Below are 27,144 nucleotides of genomic sequence, written 5' to 3' on the forward strand. Positions count from 1 at the left end.
TGGTTTCATGCTATTATCTTGTCAAACTTTGGAAGTTTTGCATGCCTTTTATTTATTTTCTAGGACTAACTTATTAACTTAGTGTCAAGTGCCAGTTCCTGTTTTTTCCATGTTTTTGACCCCTTTCAGAGGAGATTTTGAAACGGAGTCCAAACGGAAGAAAATCCCCGAAAAGATTTTTTCTGGAACGGAAGAAGATCGAAGGGCTTGGGAGCCAAGCCAAAAGAGCCCAGGGGCCCCACAAGACCCCACCCCGCGGCCAGGGGGGCCGCGCCATCCAGGCTTGTGGGCCCCCTGGAGGTCCCCTGACCTAGATCTTGCGCCTATATATTCCCAAATATTCCGAAAAAAATCAAGAGACGATTGATGGCTGATGTGTATCCCTTGCAACGGCGCCAGAAATAGTTGTGTCGACGGCACCAGGAATCCTTCAGCTGCGGCTACGCCTTAAGCGACTTCCTAGGCAAGTATGCAATGGATTTCCCCCGTGGCCTTGGAGCCTTGCGTTGGTGTTCCCTCGAAGCGGAAAGGGTGATGTAGCACAACGACGATAAGTATTTCCCTCAGTTTGAGAACCAAGGTATCAATCCGGCAGAAGAGTATCTCAAGATCCTGCACAAACACAAAATCTTGCACCCAACACTATGAAGGGGTTGTCAATCCCTTATAGATTGTTTGCCAAGTGAGAACTGAAAGCAACAAAGTAACAAAGCAAAGTAAAAGTGGAGTTGTAAACGATGGATGTGAATAGACCCCGGGGCCGTAGTGTTTACTAGTGGCTTCTCTTATGAAAGCAAGTAGACAGTGGGTGAACAAATTACTGTCCGGCAATTGATAGAACTGTGCAGAGTCGTGACGATATCTATGCAATGATTTTTTCTATAGGCATCACGTCCGAAACAAGTAGACCGATACTTTCTGCATCTACTACTATTACTCCACACGTCGACCGCTATCCAGCATGCATCTAGTGTATTACGTCCATAAGAACAGATTAACGCCTTAAGCAAGATGACATGATGTAGAGGGATAATCTCAAACCAATGATAAAACCCCATCTTTTTACCCTTGATGGCAACTGCTTGATGTGTGCCTTGCTGCCCCTACTGTCACTGGGAAAGGTCACCACATGGCAGAACCCAAAACCAAGCACTTCTCCCATTGCAAGAATCATAGATCTAGTTGGCCAAACAAAACCCAAGACTCGGAGAGACTTACAAGGATATCAAATCATGCATATAAGAAATTAGCAAAGACTCAAATATATATCATAGATAATCTGATCACAAGTCCACAATTCATCGAATCTCGACAAACACACCGCCAAAGAATATTACATCGGATAGATCTCCATGAAGATCATGGAGAACTTTGTATTGAAGATCCAAGAGAGAGATGAAGCCATCTAGCTACTAACTACGGACCCGTAGGTCTGAAGTGAACTACTCACGGGTCATTGGAGGGGCGATGATGATGATGAAGAAGCCCTCCACCTCCAAAGTCCCCTCCAGCAGGGCACCGGGGAGGGTCTCCAGATGAGATCTCGCAGAAACGGAAGCTTGCGGCGGCGGAAAACTATTTTCGAGGCTCCCCTGATTTTTTGCGGAATATTTGGGAATATATAGGCGCAAGACCTAGGTCAGGGGGCGCCCAGGGAAGCCACAAGCTTGCCCACCGCCGCCTCCCCCCTGGTGGCATGGTGGGAGCTTGTGGGCTCCCTGGAGCCCACCTGGCTTGGCCCAAAGGCCCCCTTGTCTTCTTCCGTTCGGGAAAAAATCATTTCGGGGTTTTTGTTCCGTTTGGACTCCGTTCCAAAATCAGATCTGAAAAGAGTCAAAAACACGGAAGAAACAGGGACTGGCACTTGGCACTGAATCAATAAGTTAGTCCCAAAAAGATATAAAAAGATACATAAAACATACAAAGAATACAAGATAACAGTGTGAAACCATCAAAAATTATAGATACGTTTGAGACGTATCAAGCATCCCCAAGCTTAACTCCTGCTCGTCCTCGAGTAGGGAAGTGATAAGAATGATTTTTTTATGCTTTCATGCTACCTAGCATAGGTGTCCTTTGTAATTCCTCTTATGTGATGTGAATGTTCGGATCCATTAGATTCAAAATAATAGTTTTCTATTGACGTGGAGACAATAATAATTCAAGCAAACTAGCAAAGTAATCATGAACTTTCAAAATAACAAGGCCAAAAGAAAGTTATCCCTACAAAAGCATATAGTCTGGCTATGCTCTATCATCATTGCACAATGAATTTAAATCATGCACAACCCCGGTATTGGCGAAGTAATTGTTTCACACCTTTAATTTCTCAAAAGTTTTCAACTCTCACGCAATACATGAGCGTGAGCCATGGTTATAGCACTATAGATGGTGTGGAATGTGGTGGGGGTTGCAAGACAAAAAGGAGAAGATAGTCACATTAACTAGGCATATCAATGAGCTGTGGAGATGCTCATCAATAGATATCAATGTGAATGAGTAGGGATTGCCATACAAATGATGCACTAGAGCTACAAGTATGTGAAAGCTCTTAAAGAAAACTAGTGGGTGTGCATCCAACTTGCTTGCTCACGAAGACCTAAGGCAATTTTGAGGAATCCTATCATTGGAATATACAAGCCAAGTTATATAATGAGAATTTCCCAGTAGCTATATAGTGGTGACAAAACGAGAGACTCTCAATCATGAAGATCATGGTGCTCAAAATGCACAAGTGTGGACAAAGTGGTAGCATTGTCCCTTCTCTCTTTTTCTCTCATTTTTTTATTTATTTTGGTGGGCTCTCTGGCCTCTTTTTTTTATGGGCTTATTTGGCCTCTTTTATTTCCTCACATGGGACAATGCTCCAATAATGATGACCATTACACTTTCAACTCAAAACTTAGAGCAATTATGACTCTATATGGAATGCCTTCGGTAGTGTACCGTGGCAATGATCTAGCATGGCATAGACATCAATGGAAACATCATGCTAGCTATCTTACGATCGTGCAAAGGCAATGTAGACGTGGTGGCACATATCATGGTGGTAGTTGCATGGCAATATATCTCGGAATGACTTTGGAAAAGCCATAATAGGTAGGTATGGTGGCTGTTTTGAGGGAGGCTAATGGTGGGTTTTGTGCACCAGCGAAAGTTGCGCGGCACTAAGAAGATAGTGATGGTGGAAGGTGAAAGTGCATCCAAACCATGGACTCAACATTAGTCATGAAGAACACATATACTTGTTGCAAAAGTTTTATTAGTAATCGAAACAAAGCATTCAACGCATACTCCTAGGGGAAGGGTTGGTAGGTATAAACCATCGCACGATCCCGACCGCCACGCAAAGGATGACAATCAATATACTAATCATGCTCAGATTTCATCACATAGCGGTTCACCATACGTGCATGCTACGGGAATCACTAACTTCAACACAAGTATTTCTAGATCCATAACACGTTACTAGCCTGACTTCAATATTACCATAACCACAACTCAAAACTAATTGAGATGAATCAAACTTCTCTAACTATTCAATGCACATGAAGGTGGAAGTTTTCGTATCCCTTTGGATAACTACCCCTTTTGAGACTACTTTTAAAGCATAGATCAACTACCAAGCCACGCACCGCTGTGCTCTAAAAGATATAAGTGAAGCACATAGAGCAAAAGTATCTAGCTCAAAAGATATAAGTGAAGCACATGTGAGCTGAATTGTCTACCAAAAGATATAAGTGAAGCTCGACAAAATCACGGTGTGTGCATGTCTCTCTCTCTAGGTGTGCAGCAAGGATGATTGTGACACAACAAAAATAAAAGACTCCTACGATACAAGACGCTCCAAGCAAAAACACATAACATGTGGTGAATAAAAATATAGCCCCAAGTAACGTTACCGATGGATTGAAGACGAGAGAGGGGATGCCTTCCCGGGGCATCCCCAAGCTTAGGATTTTACGGCATCCTTGAATCTCTTGGGGTGCCTTGGGCATCCCCAAGCTTGAGCTCTTGCCACTCTTTATCTTTTTTTCCATAAGAACTTCACCCCAAAACATGAAAACTTCACAACACGAAACGTAAACAGAAACTCGTAATAACATTAGTACAAGAAAGCAAACCACCACTTTCTTAGGTACTGTAGCAAACATAATTCTACTTGTGCTGATGTTGGGTTACTGTACTTTCAATCTTCCAGGTCTAATACCCCCCGATACTATCCATAGTTTCATCAAAATAAGCAACCAACACAACAAAAACAGAATCTGTTAACAGCAGACCAGTCTGTAGCAATCTGTATGTTTGGTATACCTCTGGTACTTCAAAAATTCTGAAACATTACGACAGTCCGGAGAATTTGCATATCAATCAGCAGAAAAAAGAATCAACTCAAAATCTCTTACAGAAAAACAATGAAAATTCTTTTCGTGAGCATAAAGTTTCTATCTTTTCCAGCATAACCAAACGATCATCCCCAAGACTAATCATAACGGTTTTGCTTGGCACAAACGCAAAAAGAAACACAAAAAACACGATCATTACAGAATTATGAAAGTGTGGAAAACACAAAACAGAAATAAAAACGATAGATTCGTTGGGTTGCCTCCCAACAAGCGCTTTTGTTTAACGCCCTTAGCTAGGCATTCAATGATGCTCAGACAAAAGACAAGAGTTGAAGCACAACGAGAGCATCATACAGCATGTGAAAATCACATCTAAGTCTAACATACTTCCTATGCATAAGCATTTTATAGGAAAACAAATTGGCAAGACAACCAATAGTTACCAAATGCAAGGAAGAAGAAGAAGACAATAGCAATCTCAACATAAAGAGAGGTGATTTGGTAACATGAAAGTTTCTACCAAAATATTTTCCTCTCTCATAGCAATTACATGTGGGATCATATTCAAATTCAACAATATAGCTATCCCATAGGATATTCTTTTCATGACCCACATGCATGCAAAGTTGACGCTCTTCAAAAATAGTGGGATTATCATCAAATAAAGTCATGACTTCTCCAATCCCACTTTCAGTATTGTTGCAAATATCATATTCATCATGAGGTTTGAAAAAAAATTCAAGATCATAAGAAAGATCATCACCCCAATCATGATTATTGCAATAAGTAGTGGTCATAGCAAAACTAGCATCCCCAAGCTTAGGGTTTTGCATATTTTTAGCATGATTGTCACTAATAGGATTTATAGTGAAATCATTGCAATCATGCTTTTCATCCAAGGAGCCCTCGTGAATCACTTCATGAATTTCTTCCTCACAATTTTAAGATTCACGCATCTTACGCAAAACTCCAAAGAAATAGTCAATTGCCCTCAACTGAATAGCAATTTGTGCCACACGAGTGGGTCTCTTAAAGAGACTAGCAAGTGGATGAGGATCCATATCACTAGATTTTCAGCAAGCGAAGATGCAAGCATATTGAGGGCACATGGCACACAAGCAAACAGAAAGCAAGTGAGAGAAAAGGGTGAACGGAAAAAGGCAAATGAAAATGGCAAACGTGGAGTGGGGGAGAGGAAAACGAGAGGCAACTCGCAACAAAAGTTAATGCAAGAGAAGGAGTTTGTGAGACCTACTTGGATAGATCTTGTTTTCTCCTCCCCGGCAACGGCGCCAGAAATACTTCTCATGGCTGTTGTGTATCCCTTGCAACGGCGCCAGAAATAGTTGTGTCGACGGACCAAGAATCCTTCAGTTGCGGCTACGCCTTAAGGGACTTCCTAGGCAAGTATGCAAAGGATTTCCCCCGTGGCCTTGGAGCCTTGCATTGGTGTTCCCTCGAAGCGGAAAGGGTGATGTAGCACAGCAACGGTAAGTATTCCCCTCAGTTTGAGAACCAAGGTATCAGTCCGGTGGAAGAGTATCTCAAGATCCTGCACAAACACAAAAGCTTGCACCCAACGCTATGAAGGGGTTGTCCATCCCTTATAGATTGTTTGCCAAGTGAGAACTGAAATCAACAAAGTAACAAAGCAAACTAAAAGCAGAGTTGTAAACGATGGATGTGAATAGAACCGAGGGTCGTAGTGTTTACTAGTGGCTTCTCTCATGAAAGCAAGTAGACGGTGGGTGAAAAAATTACTATCGAGCAATTGATAGAACTGTGCAGAGTCGTGACGATATCTATGCAATGATTATTTCTATAGGCATCACGTCCGAAACAAGTAGACCGATACTTTCTGCCTCTACTACTATTCTTCACACGTCGACCGCTATCCAGCATGCATCTAGTGTATTAAGTCCATAAGAACAGACTAACGCCTTAAGCAATATGACATGATGTAGAGGGAAAATCTCAAACCAATGATAAAAACCCCATCTTTTTTCCATTGATGGCAACTGCTTGATGTGTGCCTTGCTGCCCCTATTATCACTCGGAAAGGTCACCACATGGTAGAACCTAAAACCAAGCACTTCTCCCATTACAAGAATCATAGATCTAATTGGCCAAACAAAACCCAAGACTCGGAGAGACTTAGAAGGATATCAAATCATGCATTTAAGAAATCCGCAAAGACTCAAATATATATCATAGATAATATGATCACAAGTCCACAATTCATCGGATCTCGACAAACACACCGCCAAAGAAGATTACATCGGATCGATCTCCATGAAGATCATGGAGAACTTTGTATTGAAGATCCAAGAGAGAGAAGAAGCCATCTAGCTACTAACTATGGACCCGTAGGTCTGAAGTGAACTACTCACGAGTCATTCGAGGGGCGATGATGATGATGAAGAAGCCCTCCACCTCCAAAGTCCCCTCCGGCAGGGCACCGGGAAGGGTCTCCAGATGAGATCTCGCGGAAACGGAAGCTTGCGGCAGCGGAAAAGTATTTTCGAGGCTCCCCTGATTTTTTGTGGAATATTTGGGAATATATAGGCGCAAGACATAGGTCAGGGGGCGACCAGGGAAGCCACAAGTTTGCCCACCGCCGCCTCCCCCCTGGTGGCGTGGTGGGAGCTTGTGGGCTCCCTGGAGCCCACCTAGCTTGGCCCAAAGGCCCCCTAGTCTTCTTCCGTTCGGGAAAAAATCATTTCGGGGTTTTTGTTCCGTTTGGACTCCGTTCCAAAATCAGATCTGAAAAGAGTCAAAAACACGGAAAAAACAGGAATTGGCACTTGGCACTGAATCAATAAGTTAGTCCCAAAAAGATATAAAAAGATACATAAAACATACAAAGAAGACAAGATAACAACGTGAAACCATCAAAAATTATAGATATGTTTGAGATGTATCAACGATCGAAATTACTTTTCCGCCGCCGCAAGCTTCTGTCTCCGCAAGAGCCCATCCGGGGCACGTCCTGGTGCCTTGCCGGAGGGGGGATTAGGACACGGAGGGCTTCTTCATCAACACCATGACCTCTCTGATGATGCGTGAGTATTTCACCATAGACCTACGGCTCTATAGCTAGTAACTAGATGGCTTCTTCTCTCTCTTAGATCTTCAATACAAAGTTCTCCATGATCTTCATGGAGATCTATCCGATGTAATCTTCTTTTGCGATTTGTTTGTCGAGATCCGATGAATTGTGGATTTATGATCAGATTATCTATGAATCTTATTTGAGTTTCCTCTGATCTCTCTGATGCATGATTTCATATCCTTGTATCTTTTTGAGTTGTGGGTTTTGTTTGGCCAACTAGATCTATGATTCTTGCAATGGGAGAAGTGCTTGGTTTTGGGTTCATACCGTGTGGTGACCTCACCCAGTGACAAAAGGGGTAGCGAGGCACGTATCACGTTGTTGCCATCAAGGGTAAAAAGATGGGGTTTTCATCATTGGTTTGAGATTATCCCTCTACATCATGTTATCTTGCTTAAAGCGTTACTCTGTTCGTCATGAACTCAATACACTAGATGCATGCTGGATAGCGGTCGATGTGTGGAGTAATAGTAGTAGATGCAGAAAGTATCGGTCTACTTGTCTCGGACGTGATGCATATATGTCAGATATTGTCATGACTTTGTGCGGTTCTATCAATTGCTCGACAGTAATTTGTTCACCCACCGTGATATTTGCTATTATGAGAGAAACCTCTAGTGAACACTATGGCCCCCAGCGTCTACTCCACACCATAATTTCAGCCTTACACTTTTTACTTCGTTGCACTTTCCACCTTCAGATCTCACTTTGCAAACAATCTTGAAGGGATTGACAACCCCTTTGAAGCGTTGGGTGCAAGATTGTTTGTGTTTGCGCAGGTACTTTGGACTTGACGAGGCCCTCCTTCTGCATCGTTACCTTGGTTCTCAAACTGAGGGAAATACTTACTGCTCCTGTGCTGCATCACCCTTTCCTCTTCAAGGGAAAAACTGACGCAAACCAGAGAAGTAACAAGAGGAATTCCTACACGCCAGGGAAGGACTTTTGTTGCTGCAGCAAGTACCATGTCTTCACCACCAATACTTGCAGGCGGGACAAGAAAGTCGAGAAGAGGGCGATCAACATGGTTGAACCGGCGGTTCGATACCTCAATTGGTAAGAGCAACCTGTCACATGGAGCAGAGATGATCACCCACCCCGGGTCGATAATCCAGGCGACTTAGCATTGGTGGTGGCGCCATAGGATGGGGGATATACCCACTCCTAGGTTCTCATGGATGGAGGAAGCAGCATCAACATCTTGTACTACGACACCTTCTGGCGGATGAATTTTTCTGAGAGCGATTTGATGCCTTCAACCACAATCTTTCACAGCATTGTCCCACGTAAGTCGGCGTATCCAGTTGGTCGGATCAAATTAAATGTTGCTTTTGGTGATCAATCCAATTATAGGAGCGAGGCTCTGATGTTTGAGGTGATCACGATCAAGAGTCCTTACAACGCTTTGTTCATTTTATGGCCCGACCCTGCTATGTGTACCTCAAGCTCAAGATTTCGGGTCTTAAAGGGAGCATCACAATCAGTGGAGATCGAAATATAGCACAGCAGTGCGAGGAAGGAGATGATGCTTGCGTTGAGTCGGCATACGCGGCCGAAGAATTGAAATTCCACAAGGCTAATGTGGACCCGGCCGACATGAGTTCCCTCAAAAAACCCACTATGGATTCTGAGCCGCCCCTCAAGTTCAAGCCAACAGATGGTACCAAGCAAGTCGATTTCACCATAGGCGACTCTTATAAGCAGTTCACTATTGGGACCGGTCTGGATCCTAAATAGGAAAGCGCGCTCATCGAATTCATGTGTGAGAATCGGGACATCTTTGCATGGAAACCTTCTGACATGCCAGGGGTACCGAGGGAATTCGCTGAGCACCATCTCAATGTGGATCCAAAGATGAAGCCAGTTCGACAATACCTTTGACAATTTAACAAAGAGAGACGCAAAGCATTTGGGGAACAAGTCGCCCGGCTCTTTGCCGCCGGATTCATCATCAAAGTCTTTCACCCAGAATGGTTGGCTAACCCAATTTTAGTTCTCAAGAAGAACGACACATTTTGTATGTGTATTGATTACACAGACCTCAACAAAGCCTGTCCAAAGGATCCTTTTTCTCTCACCCGTATCGATCAAATCATTGACTCTAAGGTGGGTTGCGAGCGTTTGTGCTTCCGGGATGCGTACTCCGGTACCACCAGATCAAGATGGCCGAGAAGGATCAAGAAAAGACAACTTTTATAACCCCTTTTGGCACTTTCTACTATGTGTCTATGCCCTTTGGACTCAAGAGCGCGGGGGGCACCTTATCAACACTATATTCAGAACTGCTTGCACAGTCAGATAGGGCGCAACATTCATGCCTATGTTGATGACATCGTGGTGGAATCTCAGAAGAAGGAAATGCTCTTGGAAGATCTCAAGGAGACGTTCGATAATCTTCGCATCTACCAGATGAAGCTTAACCCGGCCAAGTGCGTTTTTGGTGTGCCTGTGGGCAAGTTATTGGGTTTCTTGGTATGTGAGCGAGTTATTGAGGCTAACGCGGACAAAATCAAGGCGATAACTTCGCTTGGCAAGCCGGCCAATATCAATCAGGTCTAGCGCACAGCGAGGTATTGAGGCTAACCCCTCTGTGAAGTTGCCCGAGGCGAATTGCCGGTGAACGAGATCACCGCTCGACAGATAATACGGCGGTGCAAGTCTATGGTCATCCACAAGGGCGAGTTGCACAAGCAAAGCACTTGTGGGATTTTTTAGCAATGTGTTTCCCCTAGAGAAGGACCAGAAATTCTCAATGAAATACATGCTAGCGACTATGGGCACCACACCGGGTCACGATCCTTGGTGTCAAAGGCTTTTCGACATGATTTCTACTGGTTGATGGCTCATGCGCACATGGAAGAGATAGTACGCAAGTGTGATGGATGTCAGAAATTTGGCCGTCAAGTTCACGTGCCGGCTCAGGAATTGCGCATGATCCCGATCACATGGCCCTTTGCGGTCTGGGGGCTTGATATCGTGGGCCCGTTCAAAATGTCTTTCGACAAAAAGACTCGTCTATTAGTGGCGGTTGACTGTAGCGACCCGACTCAAGACGAGCCAAGCCTCTGTGTATCTGTGCCATCCCTGGATCAGTATGCTGGCACACACAGTACATCAATGTATATATCAAAGTGCAATCACATGGAAATAGCGTATAACTGATATATACCTTAAATATCTCAGCGGAAGCAGTCAAGGGAGTGGAGTCCCAATTCCAACGACAAGTTGAGTGTAGACCGTAACCCTGAATCGTACTCTTACTCGTCAAAGAAAAATATCTGCAACATAAGACGTTGCAGCCGTGTAGGTCAGCATATTGAATATGCCGACAATTCACATATGAGAGGGGGTAAAATATCATCTGTACTATATGCATATATGGCTGGTGGTGTTGTAAGTTTTAGCGTAAAGCTAATTTTCTCCTACAACAAGAGAGGGGCTAAAAGCAAAATATTACTACGCTGTTGGTTGCTAATGAGATGGTTCCGCCAACCTGTTCTCATACCCACGTTATCAATATTTCCCACATCAATATTATTATTTGTGTTGAGAATTTCAGATAACTTCAGTTCCTTTGGCTCAAGTTGTCCATGACCGTGGACACGGCTAATCGATTATGTTTGAGTACTCTGCAGAGTTTTGCACACGTTCCCCACAAGATTTGATCGCCTCAGTGTTTGTCCTCGCACTTCAGGGTGTTTGAAGGCCAGATGATCAAAACATGGTCTTTCAACGGGTCCCTCTGAATCCCTGTCGGTGCCCATCCAATCTACCGTTCTTCTACATCTGCTAGCACCGCCTGTCCAGAGTCGCCGCGTTGTCCAACCAAGCCAGAGCCCATAATGACTTGTGGCTGTGCAGGTAAGCCTTGGGTCTTGAAAATATCCGTCCGTCTCTTTGAGCCTGGGTGAAGCTTTCCGCAAGATGTCATGGCCGTCTCCAGCATCCTGGGTCATCCACTGGTTTCTCCAGGGAGCAGATCAACCGTCCTTCACCCAGAGTTGCATTGCATCACGAGGCCTTGAAAAGTCTTGACTTAACCGGTCTTGGTTATTAAAGTATCCTCGCATCACTCGTGATAAACTCTCAACCAGAATCCCGTCTACTCAAGCATAGCAATATGAAATTTGTCGTCCCGGGCCTAGTAACGGGGTTGTTGGGTGGCTACCACATGATACTACAATATGTAACCATAATTTCCAAGTACCTAGTCAGCATGCAATTGGGCATAGGATGGTAGAACTATGATGCATAAAACATAGGTGATACATGATCAAATGACTTGCCTGGCGATGTTGACGAAGAAGAATTTCTCGAGAAATAACTTGATAGACTACTCGTCATTCTCCGATGAAATCTATATAACAAACATATCATTCACATAAGCACTCATACTAGCAATCAAAACAAAAGAGAGAGTGAATAAGAATCCCAAGGAAACTTCAAATAAGACTAGGGAGTCTTCTACTACGTTAAACACTAAATAGTTTTTGTCTAACATAAAATAATATACTTAAATAACAGGGAACTAAGATATAAATTTAACTAAGATAAAATAAAGTATTTTTTCACAAAACTATTTGAAAGTATTTTCAAATGGGAGTTAATCTAGTAGAGAAATCAATTGCAAGTTATTAGGGAACTAGAATTGATTTCATGATACCAAATAAAAATAAAAATCAAAACTTGTTGCAAACCACCTGTTAACTAATAGTAACAACACATAATCTTTCTGAAATATAAAAGAAAATAATTTAAAAACAACTAAAGAAAGGACATTAGTCACAATTCTAAAAGAGGTGAAACAGAAATTGTTTCACCAGAAACAATGAGCTAAAATACTCAAACAATTCTGAAATTTCTACCGCTGGTAAATAAGATTACTAGTGATCAGTAGCAAAAATAATTAAATTAAAATCTATTTTTAAACTCCCAGAATAAGCAAAACAAGGTTTAAACTAAATCTGATCTAATTCAAACTTGAAATGTCAAACATAGATAAATTATGTGTTTTTGAAAACTACAGAAAATTTGTGATCTATTGGAACAAGAATAAACCTCATTTGATCTCTAGATCAAAAGTTATGAGCCAAACAAAATTTGAACTTTCTCTGTTTTGGAATTAGACAAAAAAAAGTAGAAACTGATTCTAACTGACAGGGGTACACGTGGCAGCTTCTGGTTGGCCTAGGTGGTGTGTGTTGCGGGGCTTTCTATCAAATGGCCGCTATGTAAGTAAAAACACCGGCTAACTAATAAGTGAGGAGAAAAACCGGTTCGGTTATTGTCAAAAGACCGAAGAGGTAACTTGTTCTAATTTGGATCGTTTACTCACGATCTAACGGCTAAGGAAAGGATGGGTAGTTCACCGTGGGTTGCAGGAGCTGCTTCTTCTCCGGCGAGACAGAGAAGGGTGGTGCTCGGGGAGGGGGGCTCCGCCAATCTCTGGCAACAGCGAGAGCACCAGGGGGATGCGGCGAAACTCTGGCGTCGTCTCGTGGTTCCAAGGGCGGCAGGGAGAGTCGGAGGCGAGCGACAGGAGCTCGGGGAGTCTCTGTTGCCGGCCGAACTCCGGCGAGGTGCGGGGGGCGGCGTGGAGCGGTGGAGCTCGGGGTTTTGGTGGAAAAATGGAACGCGGTGGAGGCGAGGGTGCTTTTGGTGGCGTTGGTTGGTGCGGGGAGGGGTGGTAGTGGCCGGGGCGGCGAGGTGGTGTTTCTCCTGGAGCTCCTCTCCTGCGAGGTAGAGAAGGTAGGGGCGAGGCGGTGAGGGGGCGTGGCGGCGTGGGGAGGAGGGGCCGAGGGGGGGCGTGGGGCTGGGGTTTTATAGGGGAGAGGAGGGGGTTCGAGGGGGAAGGAGAGGCCGAATCGGGGGGGATCTCGTGATCCAGGGGAGTCACGCCATGGCTGACTGGAAGGAAAGGGTGGGCTCGTGGGGAAGGAAAGAGGAAGAGGAAGGAAGGAAAGAAAGAAAGGAAAAAAAAGAAAAGGAAGAAAGGGGGTGGCGTGCGTGGGGTTGGATCGGCCAGGAGATCTGGCCCAGAGAAAAAAAACGCCCTAGGGTGGTTTCCTATTAAAAGATTTTCTTCTTTTTTTTAAACAGCAAGAGAAGGAAATAAAAGGAAACAAAATAAAAATAATTTATACGGGGTATTATATACCAAATCGATCAGAAAAATATTTCCTAATTGATTATCATTTTTCCAAAACGAAAATAAAAACTTTTTTTAAAAAATGTTTTTTTTCAGAAAAAAAACCCTAAGGCTTTACTTTCTTTTTGAAATTATTTTCTCCACAAGGTTTGTGTTTTCCTTGGCTCAAAATATATCAAAAGTGCCCCTGGTCATTTTGGAGGGTCATATTCCTCCTCTCTTTCTTGCTTGCAAGAAATTATTTCCCGGCACTTCTTGCACGAAGAAAACAAATAGAAATTTAAAAGAAAAAATTGAAAGAATTCAAATGCAAACTCCATTCAAATTCTTTATAGTTGAAGAAGTCATGTCATCTTCTCTCATTGCTTTTAACTCGTTGAATTTGAATTTACCGGAGAAGGGGAAAGTCATTTTATTCCCTCTCATTTAAAAGTTTTTGAAAAGTTTCAAATTTCACTCAAGTTTCAATCACTCAAGCAAGCAAACAAATAATATAATAATTATATTAACATTCCAAAATTTGGGATGTTACATTGACAAATTTACCAAGTGGGTTGAGGCAGAGCTGCACAGCAATTGCGAAGCAGAAACAATCGTCAAGTTCCTCAAAAAGCTAATTTTTTGTTTTGGCTACCCTCACAACATTATTACTGATAATGGTACCAACTAATCCAAAGGCGCCATCAAGAAGTTTTGTCAACAGGAGCATATCCGGCTTGATGTATCCGCGGTAGCACATCCGCAGGCCAATGGTTAGGCCGAGCGAGCTAATCGGGAGATTCTACATGGGATCAAGCCCCGCCTTATGTTTCCTTTGCAGCATACTCTGGGTTATTGGGTCGAGGGGCTCCCTGAAGTGCTTTGGGGTATCAGGACTACACCAAACAGATTCATTGGTTACACGCCCTTTTTCTCGTTTATGGGGCCGAGGCGGTGTTGCCCAGTGATATAAGGCATGATTCTCCTCGAGTCGCCGCATACGTGGAAGCAGATAATAAGCAGGCACGTCAGGATTCCTTTGATGCATTGGAGGAAGAGCGTGATTTGGATGCAGCACGGTCAGCTATACATCAACAAGACATACGCCGCTATCACAGCCGACGCGTTAAGAGCCGGTTTTTCTAGGAGGACGACTTAGTGCTTCGATTGATTCAAGATCACACACGCATGCCAAAGCTATCACCCCCATGGGAAGGTCCTTTCGTCGTCAGCAAAAGTCTTCATAATGGCTCCTATTATCTGGTAGACCTTCGTCCAAATAAGCCAACTTCAGAGGAGGAGATGACCCAGTCATGGAACATTGCCCACCTTCTGCCTTACTATACTTAGAGCCTTTGGCTCCTTATCCATGTACATAGTTCAATATTTTGTACTACTTTTATCAAGTCAATAAAGTTGGCACCCATGAAATTCGGGGTTTTTGTCGTTTCAGCCTATACAATGAGCATGAGTCTTTATTGTTTACATAAGCCGCCCAAGAGGATGAGCCGCCGCCAAGGAGGTCATTCAAACATGGGTGTTATTAGTATCAAAGAGAATGAGTCACCATGTTGCGATCGTCCAAACATGGATACTGATAAGCAAAACAGGACCAGTTGCCATGATGCATGGTTCAAACATAGGCGCCAATTTTTGTTCTCGACAATCAAGCCAGCTTACCTAGGGGCTATTAGTCCCCAGGTTGTTTAGCAGTAATAGCATTGTCATCTGCTATCCTATGCTGGCTTTCCCTGATCATAGGTCACTTGGGGGCTTCCAATTCATTGAATTCAGCTTTCTTACCCATTTGGCTTGCGAAAAAATTCCACTTTATAATGGTTATACTGGACTATATGCCTTTGCGACTCCCCATATTGGCCACATGTACTCTTGGCGAGTCAATCCATTACGGACCCTCATTTGTCAATGCTAAAACATTGAGGTATCGTGTGAGAGCCGACATATGAAAAATAGACAAACCATAGGTTCATGGAACCTGCTTCACTGAAGCCTGACTTGAGCTTGATCCGCCAGTCTAAATTATAAAGGTTATTGCACAAACCTCTCTACAGGTATGACTAGATCCTTGCAAGCCCGCCTACCTGTCGTGACTCACTGAGCCGACTTATTTATACTAATTTGATGCCCTATGTAGTGTTTTGTTTTCCATGGAAGGATTCAGTTTTCCTTCTGGCTCATACAAAGTATTGTGGCATGAAATCATTCTTCTTGTGAAGGAAAAATCTAGTTGCAAGACAATAAATTTCAAAAAGGTGGCTTATCTTCAAAATAGCAATGCCAAAGATTTCAGCAGGCACGAAGGTATAACGGAGAACATAACTTCAGACCCTATGGCTATTACCACGCTACACAGAGCCCAAAAGACTTGCGTCCAATTTTTTTACACAATCACAAATTTCTTTCGGTCACAAAGTTGTGCCGAGTCAACTTCAAGAAGGTCCTGGTTGTTAAGATGCCTCCGTGTCAGCCTGCGACGGGTCTTCCGAGTCTTGGATTTGAAGATTCCCCATATCACCATTGCAATGGGCTAAAGCGTTGAATTCAGCTTCTTCGTGCAAGATTTGGGGCAGGTCAACTTCAGGGGCAAAGAGAGGCTTACAGCATTGAGGAGTTAAGTTGATCGGCTCATAACTAGGAGGTCGAACTCGTACGTTGTCATCATAGTAAGTCGGCTGATAGGACTTCAGGTTCACTTCCGTTGCTAGATGACTCGCCGGCACACGAGACACCCGTACACAAGTGGTATAATCCTCTTGACTAAAAGACGATCCGTCCTCTTTAGTTTTAGGGAAAGCTCCAGTGATTTCTTCTGGTTTGAGCTCAGGTGCGTAAGCCAAGGCCCGGCTCAATGCATCTATCACACCTTTTCGAGCAGCCGATCTATTCAGTTCCTCAATTTGCTTGCGGATTGTTGAAAGCCGCCTTAGCACGTCGGGGGTGAACTTTGGAGGGTCCTTTTCACCCATTACAGCTCTGATTGTCATCAAGCTTCTAGCCTACAACTGCTGCATAAGAATATATAAAGCTTTCAATTTCACAATGCATTCATCTTCAAGATTACGAGTCCGGAGACCCGCAATCAAATTTTTTACGCATATGAGTCGTCTGGCGGGTCTTTATTCTATGACAGATTTGATCATCACACGAAAGTTCATCACATATTACTTACCAAAGACAGCAGTCGTCATCTACAACATATGGCGTCTTAGGCCACTCCAATCTTCAGTGATTGTCTTTAGCTTTTTCTCGGCGACTTCAGCATGCTAAATCAGAGTGGCTTTTTCAGCCTCCGAAGTTTCTGTGAAAGCCTTGAAGTCAGCTTTGATTTTTGCTATTTCTTCACAAGCCACCCTGAGTTTTTCATAAGTTGTGGCCCAGGGCATCCTGTTGTTTCCTGATGACCCAGAAGTATAGGGGATCAATCGTAGTCCTTTAGATAAGTAAGAGTGTCGAACCCAATGAGGATCATAAGGATCTGACAAGTGGTTTTCAGCAAGGAAAAATCTGCAAGGACTGAAATTGTCGGTAACAAGTGATTGTGTGGTGAGATGATTCGTAGAAGGCAACAAGTAACAAAAGTAGCGACAGTGCTGCAAAGTGGCCCAATCCCTTTTGTAGAAAGGGACAAGCCTGGACAATGTCTTATAGGAGGAAAAGCGCTCCCGAGGACACACGGGAATTTCTGCCATGCTAGTTTCATCATGTTCATATGATTCACGTTCGTTACTTTGATAGTTTGATATGTGGGTGGACCGACGCTTGGGTACTGCCCTTACTTGGACAAGCATCCCACCTATGATTAACACCTCTCGCAAGCATCTGCAACTACGAAAGAAGAATTAAGACAAACTCTAACCATAACATTAAACTAGTGGATCCAAATCAGCCCCTTACGAAGCAACGCATAAACTAGGGTTTAAGCTTTTGTCACTCTAGGAACCCATCATCTACTTACTACTTCCCAATTCCTTCCTCTAGGCCCAAATAATGGTGAAGTGTTATGTAGTCGACGTTCACATAACACCACTAGAGGAAAAACAACATACAACATATCAAAATACCGAACGAATCCCAAATTCACATGACTATTATTAGCATGACTTATCCCATGTCCCGAGGAACAAAAGTAACTACTCATAAAGCATAATCATAATCATGATCAGAGGTGTAATGAGTAGCATCAAGGATCTGAACATAAACTCTTCCACCAAGTAATCCAACTAGCATCAACTACAAAGAGTAATCAACACTACTAGCAATCTTACAAGTACCAATCGGAGTCGCGAGACGGAGATTGATTACAAGAGATGAACTAGGGTTTGGAGAAGAGATGGTGCTGATGAAGAAGTTGATGGTGACGAGTCCCCTCCGATGAGAGGAGTGTTGGTGATCACGATGGCCACGATTTCTCCCTCTAGGAGGGAAGTTTCCCGGCAGGATCGTCCTGCCGGAGCTCCAGATTGGTTCTGCTCAAGTTCCGCCTCGTGGCGGTGGCGAAACCATGAAAAAGCTCCCTCCTGATTTTTTTTCCTGGACGAAACCCTCCATATAGCAAAAGAGGGGGCCAGTGGGCTGCCCACAAGCCCCCATGGCGCGGCCCGGGGGGTGGCCGCGCCGTGCAGGCTTTTGGGCACCCCCTGGTACCTCTCCGGCACTTCTTTGGCCCAGTATTTTTTATATATTGGGAAAAAATCTCCGTTAATTTTCACGGCGTTTGGAGTTGCGCAGAATAGGTATCTCAACTTTGCGCCACTTTCCGGCAAAAATTCCACTTGCCGGTATTCTCCCTCTTCATGTAAACCTTGAAAAATAAGAGATAAAAGGCATAAGAATAGTACCATGAAGTGAAATAACAGCCAAAGAAGCGATAAATATCAACATGAAAACATGATGCAAAATGGACGTATCAACTCCCCCACTCCCCCAAGCTTAGACCTAGCTTGTCCTCAAGCGAAAGCCGAGCTCAATAAATATGTACACATGTTTAGGGAGAGAGGTGTCGACAAAACAAGATACGAACATGCATGCATCATGATCATGATCAGAACAGCAATACCAACAGATAATCTCTCATGCTAAAGTGATAATTCCTTCACAAAGTAAAGCATGGGTCAAGAACCTTACCGAGAAGTAACAACCGATAGCCTTTAGTCACTGAAGCAATTGCAATTTATCACAACATCAGAAAGAGTCAAATAAGAGCTTGTAAAGAAAATCCACATACTCAATCATTCTTTCGTTCTCAACAATTGCTACAACTCACGTGCTACTCATGAGATCAAAGTTTCAGCTGGACACAGAGAAAGATAGGGGCTTATAGTTTTGCCTCCCAACTGCTCACCTCAAGGGTAATGTGAACAATAATAATTCATGAATACTTACCTCCAAGTTGACATGTGAATATAGATCTTTCCCAAGCATATGACGATAGCCAAGATAAAGGCGAAGTAAGGAATTGGTGAAGATCACCATGACTCTTTCAAGGGCAAAAAGTAAAGGTACAAGATAGGCACTTCGCAGAGGGAAGCAGAGGTTTTCATGCGCTTTTGAGGTTTGGATGCGTGTCCTCTTAGTGTGGAGGAACGTCACTTTATATTGCCTCATGTGATAAAGAACTTTATTATGCAGTCTGTCGCTTTTATGTCTTCGTCATCACACGTTCGTATAAAGCTTATTTTCCACACACTAATAGATCATACATATTAGAGAGCAATTTTTATTGCTTGCACGGATGACAACTTACTTGAGGGATCTTATTCAATCCATAGGTAGGTACGGTGGACACTCATGGCAAAACTGGTTTGAAGGTTTATGGATGCACAAGTAGTATCTCTACTTAGTGCGGGAGGTTTGGATAATATGAGGTGGAAGCAATCGTCACATGCTATGGGATATCTAATCATATAACATTGTTTAGAGCCAAGCAAACACAATTCATTACGTTGTCTTCCTTGTCTAACATCTACTTCTAGGCATGCAATAGTTTGGTGAGTGTTCACAATCATAGATGGTGTCAGAGATGATATATTTATATGTGAGCCTCTCCTTCCTTATCGCTTCCTATTAATTGCAACAATGACCAAGGTCTACGTTTGCCTACCCTCAACAAGTTTCAATCCTCATTATTTTTATATGTGAAGCCATCACTTCCCATAAGATCATTACATGATCTTTCATGCTTTTGTTCTATTCTCACTCCTTTCATCATGGCAAGAGGCAAAGCCCTTCAACTACGACACTCTTTATTATATGGCTCACGAGCAAGAATACATCGGGGGTGACACAAAGAAAAACTCAAGACTAAAACACTAAGACTTTTAAACTGCTAGAGAAAAAGAAAACTGAAAAGGAAAACTTAAAACAAAGGTAAAGGCAAAAGATGTGATGGTGATACGCTACTGGGGCAACTCCCCAAGCTTGGCACAAGCCAAGGGGATTGCCCATACCAATGCTCAGTTGTCTTCCTTTGGTGGTGATGGTGGAGGAGTTGTTGAAGCGGTCTTGAGCTTGTTTAATTTCCACTTGAGCATGAAATTATGCTCCCTCAGATCATCATTTTCCTTATCAAGCTTCAACACCCTTTGACATAATTCATGCTTACTCTCCTGCAAGAAACGAGAAGGGATAAACAAGGTCTTAGGCTTCTTCCTTGAGTCAGGGAGGCTCAACTTTTTGAACTCCACATGAGTGCGTCCAACTTGAGGTAGAGGAGCGTCCTCTTCATCGGAACTCGTTTGTTCCTTCCCCTTGGGATCATAGTCTTGTTCCTCATCGGTGGTACACCCATATGGTTCCAAGTCCCCATATACATTGGGGTTAGCAAGGTAATTAGCCACATAGCTCTCCCCTTCTGAATCCTGAGAAGACATCTTGACCTAGATCTGGGGCAGAAAACAGGCTCGAAACGAAAACAGAAGAAATCTGCGTGATGCAGGGGTCAGACCCAACGGGAGTATATATAATGATTTTTTCAAGACCAGAAGGAGTCCCCTACACGAAAACGGAGTCCGGGAGGCGCACGAGGTGGCCACAAGCCCTCACGGCGCGGCCAGGGGGTGGGCCCGCGCCGTGCAGGCTTGTCGCCTCCTCGGGCACTTTCCGGACTACTTCCATTTTTTGTATTTGTTCAAATATTCGAAAACAGAGAAAATTTCCTACTCGAAAAGTTTTGGACTATGTTTTCTTACCGAATCACATACCTCTCCATTTTTGGAGTCTGAAACAAGCTGATAAATATCTATTAGGTATTCTTCCGGAGTTATGGTATTGATAATATTGCTTTGAACATTTATGGGAGTACCTAAGATATAATGCTTGATTCTCTACCCATTTACCACTCTCGGACAATTACCTTCCGTGTTGTTGATCTTGATAGCACCGGAACGATATACTTCCTCAACAACATAGGGGCCTTCCCATTTAGAGAGAAGCTTGCCTGCAAAGAATCTTAAACGAGAGTTATATAGCAAGACATAGTCACCTACATTGAACTCACGCTTTTGTATCCTCTTATCATGCGACCTCTTAACCTTCTCTTTGAACAGCTTGGCATTCTCATATGCCTGATTTCTCCACTCATCAAGCGAGCTAATATCAAATAACCTCTTCTCACCGGCAAGTTTGAAATCAAAGTTGAGCTCTTTGATTGCCCAGTAAGCTTTATGCTCTAGCTCAAGAGTTAAGTTACATGCTTTACCGTACACCATTTTGTACGGAGACATGCCCATGGGATTCTTATAGGCAGTTCTATAAGCCCACAGTGCATCATCGAGTTTCTTAGACCAATTCTTTCTAGACCTATTGACAGTCTTTTGCAGAATCAGTTTAATCTCTCTATTACTTAGCTCTACTTGACCACTGGACCGAGGGTGGTAGGGAGACGCAATTCTATGGTTGACATCGTACTTAGCAAGCGTTTTACGGAAAGCACCATGAATGAAATGTGAACCACCGTCGGTCATTAGATATCTAGGGACTCCAAATCTAGGGAAGATAACTTCTTTTAGCATCTTGATAGAGGTGTTGTGATCAACACTACTAGTGGGGATAGCTTCTACCCACTTAGAGACGTAATCAACAGCAACTAAGATGTGAGTATACCCGTTGGATTTGGGAAAAGGTCCCATATAATCAAAGCCCCAGACATCAAATGGTTCAATGACAATTGAATAGTTCATAGGCATTTCCTGACGTTTGCTAATATTACCTATTCTTTGACATTCGTCACAAGACAAGACAAACTTACGGGCATCCCTGAAGAGAGTGGGCCAATAGAAACCTGATTGCAATACCTTGTGTGTAGTTCTATATCCCGCATGGTGTCCTCCATAGGCCTCGGAGTGACACTTCTGTAGGATCTATCCCTGTTCATGTTCAGGTACACAACGTCTAATAACACCATCTACTCCTTCCTTATAAAGGTGAGGGTCATCCCAAAAGTAGTGTCTCAAGTCAAAGAAGAATTTCTTCTTTTGCTGATATGTGAAACTAGGTGGTATGTATTTGGCAACGATATAGTTTGCATAATCGACATACCACGGTGCACTACGTGAAGCATTGATGACATTCAATTGCTCATCGGGAAAGCTATCATCAATAGGTTGTGGGTCATCAAGAACGTTCTCCAACCTAGACAAGTTATCCGCTACTGGGTTATCAGCACCCTTTCTGTCAACAACGTGCAGATCAAATTCTTGTAGCAAGAGAACCCATCTGATAAATCTAGGTTTAGTGTCCTTCTTCTCCATAAGGTACTTAATAGCAGCATGATCAGTGTGAGTAGTGACTTTGGAATCAACTATGTAAGACCTGAACTTTTCACATGCAAACACGACTGCTAAAAATTCCTTCTCCGTAGTAGCATAGTTTCTCTGGGCACTGTCTAGAGTTTTACTAGCGTAGTGAATAACATTCAACTTCTTGTCAACTCTTTGCCCTAGAACAGCACCAACAGCATAATCACTAGCGTCACACATGATCTCGAAAGGTAAGTTCTAATCATGTGGCTGAACAATAAGTGCAGTTATCAAAGCCGTCTTAAGTATTTTGAAGGCTTCCTCACAATCATCGTCAAAGACAAATGGAATATCCTTTTGTAAGAGATTGGTAAGAGGCCTAGAAATCTTAGAGAAGTCTTTGATGAACCTTCTATAGAAACCAGCATGACCGAGGAAACTTCTTATACCTTTGATATCTGTGGGGTATGGCATTTTCTCGATTGCATCAACCTTAGCCTTATCAACTTCAATACCTCTTTCAGAAATTTTATGTCCTAAGACGATGCCTTCATTAACCATAAAGTGGCACTTCTCCCAATTCAAGACAAGATTGATGTCTTTACATCTCTGCAAGACTCGATCAAGGTTGCTGAGGCAATCATCAAAGGAATACCCGTAAGCGGAGAAGTCATCCATGAAAACCTCAACAATCTTTTCACAAAAGTCAGAGAATATAGCCATCATACATCTTTAAAATGTGGCAGGTGCATTACATAAACCAAAAGGCATACGTCTATAAGCAAAGGTACCGAAAGGGCAGGTGGAAGTGGTTTTCTCCTGATCAGATTGCACAACTGGTATTTGGGAGAAACCAGAATAACCGTCTAGAAAGCAGAAGTGTGTGTGTTTGGATAGTCTTTCTAGCATTTGGTCGATAAAAGGAAAAGGGTAATGATCTTTCCTAGTGGGATCAATCCTCTGTGGAATCAACTCATCCTTATCAATAAAAGGCAAAGGGTAATGATCTTTCTAGCATTTGGTCGATAAAAGGCGTTCAACTTCCTAAAATCAATCACCATCCTATAGCCAGTAATTATCCTCTGTGGGATGAACTCAACCTTATCATTAGGGACAACGGTGATGCCTCCCTTCTTAGGAACGCAATGCACCGGACTCACCCAATCGCTATGAGCAACAAGATAGATAATACCCGCTTCCAGGAGCTTTAGTATTTCTTTTCTTACTACTTCTTTCATCTTTGGATTCAAGCTCCTTTGATGATCAGCAACTGGTTTGAATTCAGGATCGGTTTTGATCTTGTGCTGGCATAGAGTGGGACTAATGCCCTTAAGATCATCAAGAGTATATCCTATAGCAGCACGGTGATTCCTTCGAGAGGCTAGCACTAATAATAACAGGATATATCTCTTTCATCAAGATAGGCATACTTAAGAGTATTAGGCAACTGTTTAAGCTCGAACATGGGATCACCCTTTGGTGGGGGTGGATCCCCAAGCAGTTCAACAGGCAGATTATTCTTAAGGATAGGATATTGTTCTAAGAAAACTCTATCTATTTCATCCCTTTCATCCATATGCATATCATTTTCAAGCTCAAGCAAGTATTGCTCTAAGGGATCAGTAGGGGGCACGGCAATAGAGGCTAAGGCAATAGTTTCATCCCTATTAGGCAACTCCTTTTCATGAGGTTGTCTACCAAACTTAGAGAAATTGAACTCATGTGACACACCTTCAAAGCCAACAGTGACGGTTTGCTTCTCACAGTCAATATAAGCATTGACGGTATTGAGAAAAAGGTCTGCCAAATATGATGGGACAAAAGCTATCTTGGGCGGTAGCAAGAATGAGGAAATCAGTAGGATACTTCATTTTACCACACAATACTTCAACATCCCTAACAATCCCTAGAGGGCAGATAGTATCTCTATTGGCAAGTTGAATAGTGACATCTATAGGTTCTATCTCAACAGGTGCAATCTCATCTTTGACTTCATCGTATAATGACTGAGGTATTGCACTAACACTAGCACCCAAGTCACATAAACCATGATAAAAATGATATCCTATCTTAACAGAAACCACACGCATGCCAACAACAGGCCTATGTTTGTCTCTAACGTGAGGTTTAGCAATTCTAGCAGCATTTTCACAAAAGTGAATATTATGTCCCTCAACTTCTTCAGACAGAAGATCTTTGATAATAGCAATGCTAGGTTCAACTCTAATTTTCTCAGGGGTTGTAGGTGTTCTAATATAGCCTCTACGTATCACAGTTGAAGCTTTGGAATGATCCTTTTGTTGGGTAACGTAGCATAAATTCAAAAAATTTCCTACGCTTATTCAGATCTTCCTATGGAGAGACCAGCAACGAGAGAGGGGTAAGAGCATCTTCCTACCTTTTAAGATCGCTAAGCGGAAGCGTTGCTAGAACGCGGTTGATGGAGTCGTACTCGTAGCGATTCCGATCTAGTGCCGAACGACGGCACCTCCGCGTTCAACACACGTGCAACCCGGTGACGTCTCCCGCACCTTGATCTAGCAAGGAGGAGCGAGAGGTTGGGGAAGAAGTCCAGCAACACGACGGCGTGGTGTCGGTGGAGAGACGAGGTCTCCCGGCAGGGCTTCGCCAAGCGCCGGCAGAGAGGAGGAGGTAGAGGAGCAGGGCTGCGCCGAGAGAGAGAGATTCAACCGTGTCTCAAACAGCCCCGAACCTCATCTATATGTAGGGGGAGAGGGAGGGGGCGCAGCCCTTAGGGTTCCCACCCCTAAGGGGTGCGGCAGCCCTTAGATGGGAGAGGGGTGGCGGCCAGGGCAAGGGGGAGGGGTGGCGCACCCCTCTGGTGGGCCTTAGGCCCACCTAAGCTAGGGTTCCCCCCTTCCCCTTTTTTCTGGTGCACATGGCCTGGGTGGGGGTGCACCAGCCCACTTAGGGGCTGGTTCCCTTCCCCACTTAGCCCATATAGCCTCCCGGGGTCGTTGCCCCCCTTCGGTGGTCCTATATATCAATCTTTACCTCCGGACCATCCGTCCTATATATCAATCTTTACCTCCGGACCATTCCGGAGCTCCTCGTGACGTCCGGGATCTCATCCGGGACTCCGAACAACTTTCGATAACCTCGTACAACAATTCCTTATAACCCTAGCGTCATCGAACCTTAAGTGTGTAGATCCTACGGGTTCGGGAGACAGGCAGACATGACCGAGACACCTCTCTGGCCAATAACCATCAGCGGGGTCTGGATACCCATGGTGGCTCCCACTAGCTCCACGATGATCTCATCGGATGAACCACGATGTCAAGGATTCAATCAATCCCGTATACGATTCCCTTTGTCTGTCGGTATAGAACTTGCCCGAGATTCGATCGTCGGTATACCTATACCTTGTTCAATCTCGTTACCGGTAAGTCCCTTTACTCGTTCCGTAGCACGTCATCGTGTGACTAACTCCTTAGTCACATTGAGCTCATGATGATGTTCTACCGAGTGGGCCCAGAGATACCTCTCCGTCACACGGAGTGACAAATCCCGATCTCGATTCGTGCCAACCCAACAGACACTTTCGGAGGTACACGTAGTGCACCTTTATAGTCACCCAGTTACGTCGTGACGTTTGATACACCTAAAGCACTCCTATGGTATCCGGAAGTTGCACAATCTCACGGTCGAAGGAAAAGATACTTGACATTAGAAAAGCATTAGCATACGAACAATACGATCTAGTGCTAGGCTTAGGATTGGGTCTTGTCCACCACATCATTCTCCCAATGATGTGATCCCGTTATCAATGACATCCAATGTCCATGATCAGGAAACCATGATCATCTATTGACTAACGAGCTAGCCAACTAGAGGCTTGCTAGGGACACATTGTGATCTATTCATTCACACATATATTACAGTTTCCTGTTAATACAATTATAGCATGAACAATAGACGATTATCATGAACAAGGAAATATGATAATAACCATTTTATTATTGCCTCTAGGGCATATTTCCAAGTGTCTCCCACTTGCACTAGAGTCAATAATCTAGTTACATTGTGATGTATCGAACACCCATAGCATTATGGTGTTGATCATGTTTTGCTCGTGGAAGAGGTTTAGTCAACGGGTCTGCAATATTCAGATCCGTGTGTACTTTACAAATATCTATCACTCCACTCTGGACATGGTCCTGGATGGAGTTGTAGCGGCGCTTGATGTGCTTCGTCTTCCGGTGAAACCTGGGCTCCTTGGCTATGGCAATGGCTCCAGTGTTATCACAGAAGAGTGTCCTAGGACCCGATGCGCTTGGAACCACTCCAAGGTCGGTGATGAGCTCCTTCATCCAAATTCCTTCATGAGTCGCTTCTGAAGCAGCTATGTACTCCGCTTCACATGTAGATGCTGCCACGACTTCTTGCTTGCTGCTGCAGCAGCTCACTGCCCCACCATTCAACACATATACGTATCCGGTTTGTGACTTAGAGTCATCCGGATCTGTGTCGAAGCTAGCGTCGACGTAACCCTTTACGACGAGCTCTTCGTCACCTCCATAAACGAGAAACATTTCCTTAGTCCTTTTCAGGTACTTAAGGATATTCTTGACCGCTGTCCAGTGTTCTGCACCGGGATTACTTTGGTACCTCCCTACCAAGATTATGGCAAGGTTTATATCAGGTCTGGTACACAGCATGGCATACATTAGAGAGCCCACGGCTGAAGCGTAGGGGACAGAACTCATCTTCTCTCTATCTGCTGCTGTGGTCGGCGACTGAGTCTTACTCAATCTCATACCTTGCAAAACTGGCAAGAAC

The sequence above is a fragment of the Hordeum vulgare genome, chromosome 3H, assembly GCF_904849725.1.
Source record: "Hordeum vulgare subsp. vulgare chromosome 3H, MorexV3_pseudomolecules_assembly, whole genome shotgun sequence".
NCBI lineage: Eukaryota > Viridiplantae > Streptophyta > Magnoliopsida > Poales > Poaceae > Hordeum > Hordeum vulgare.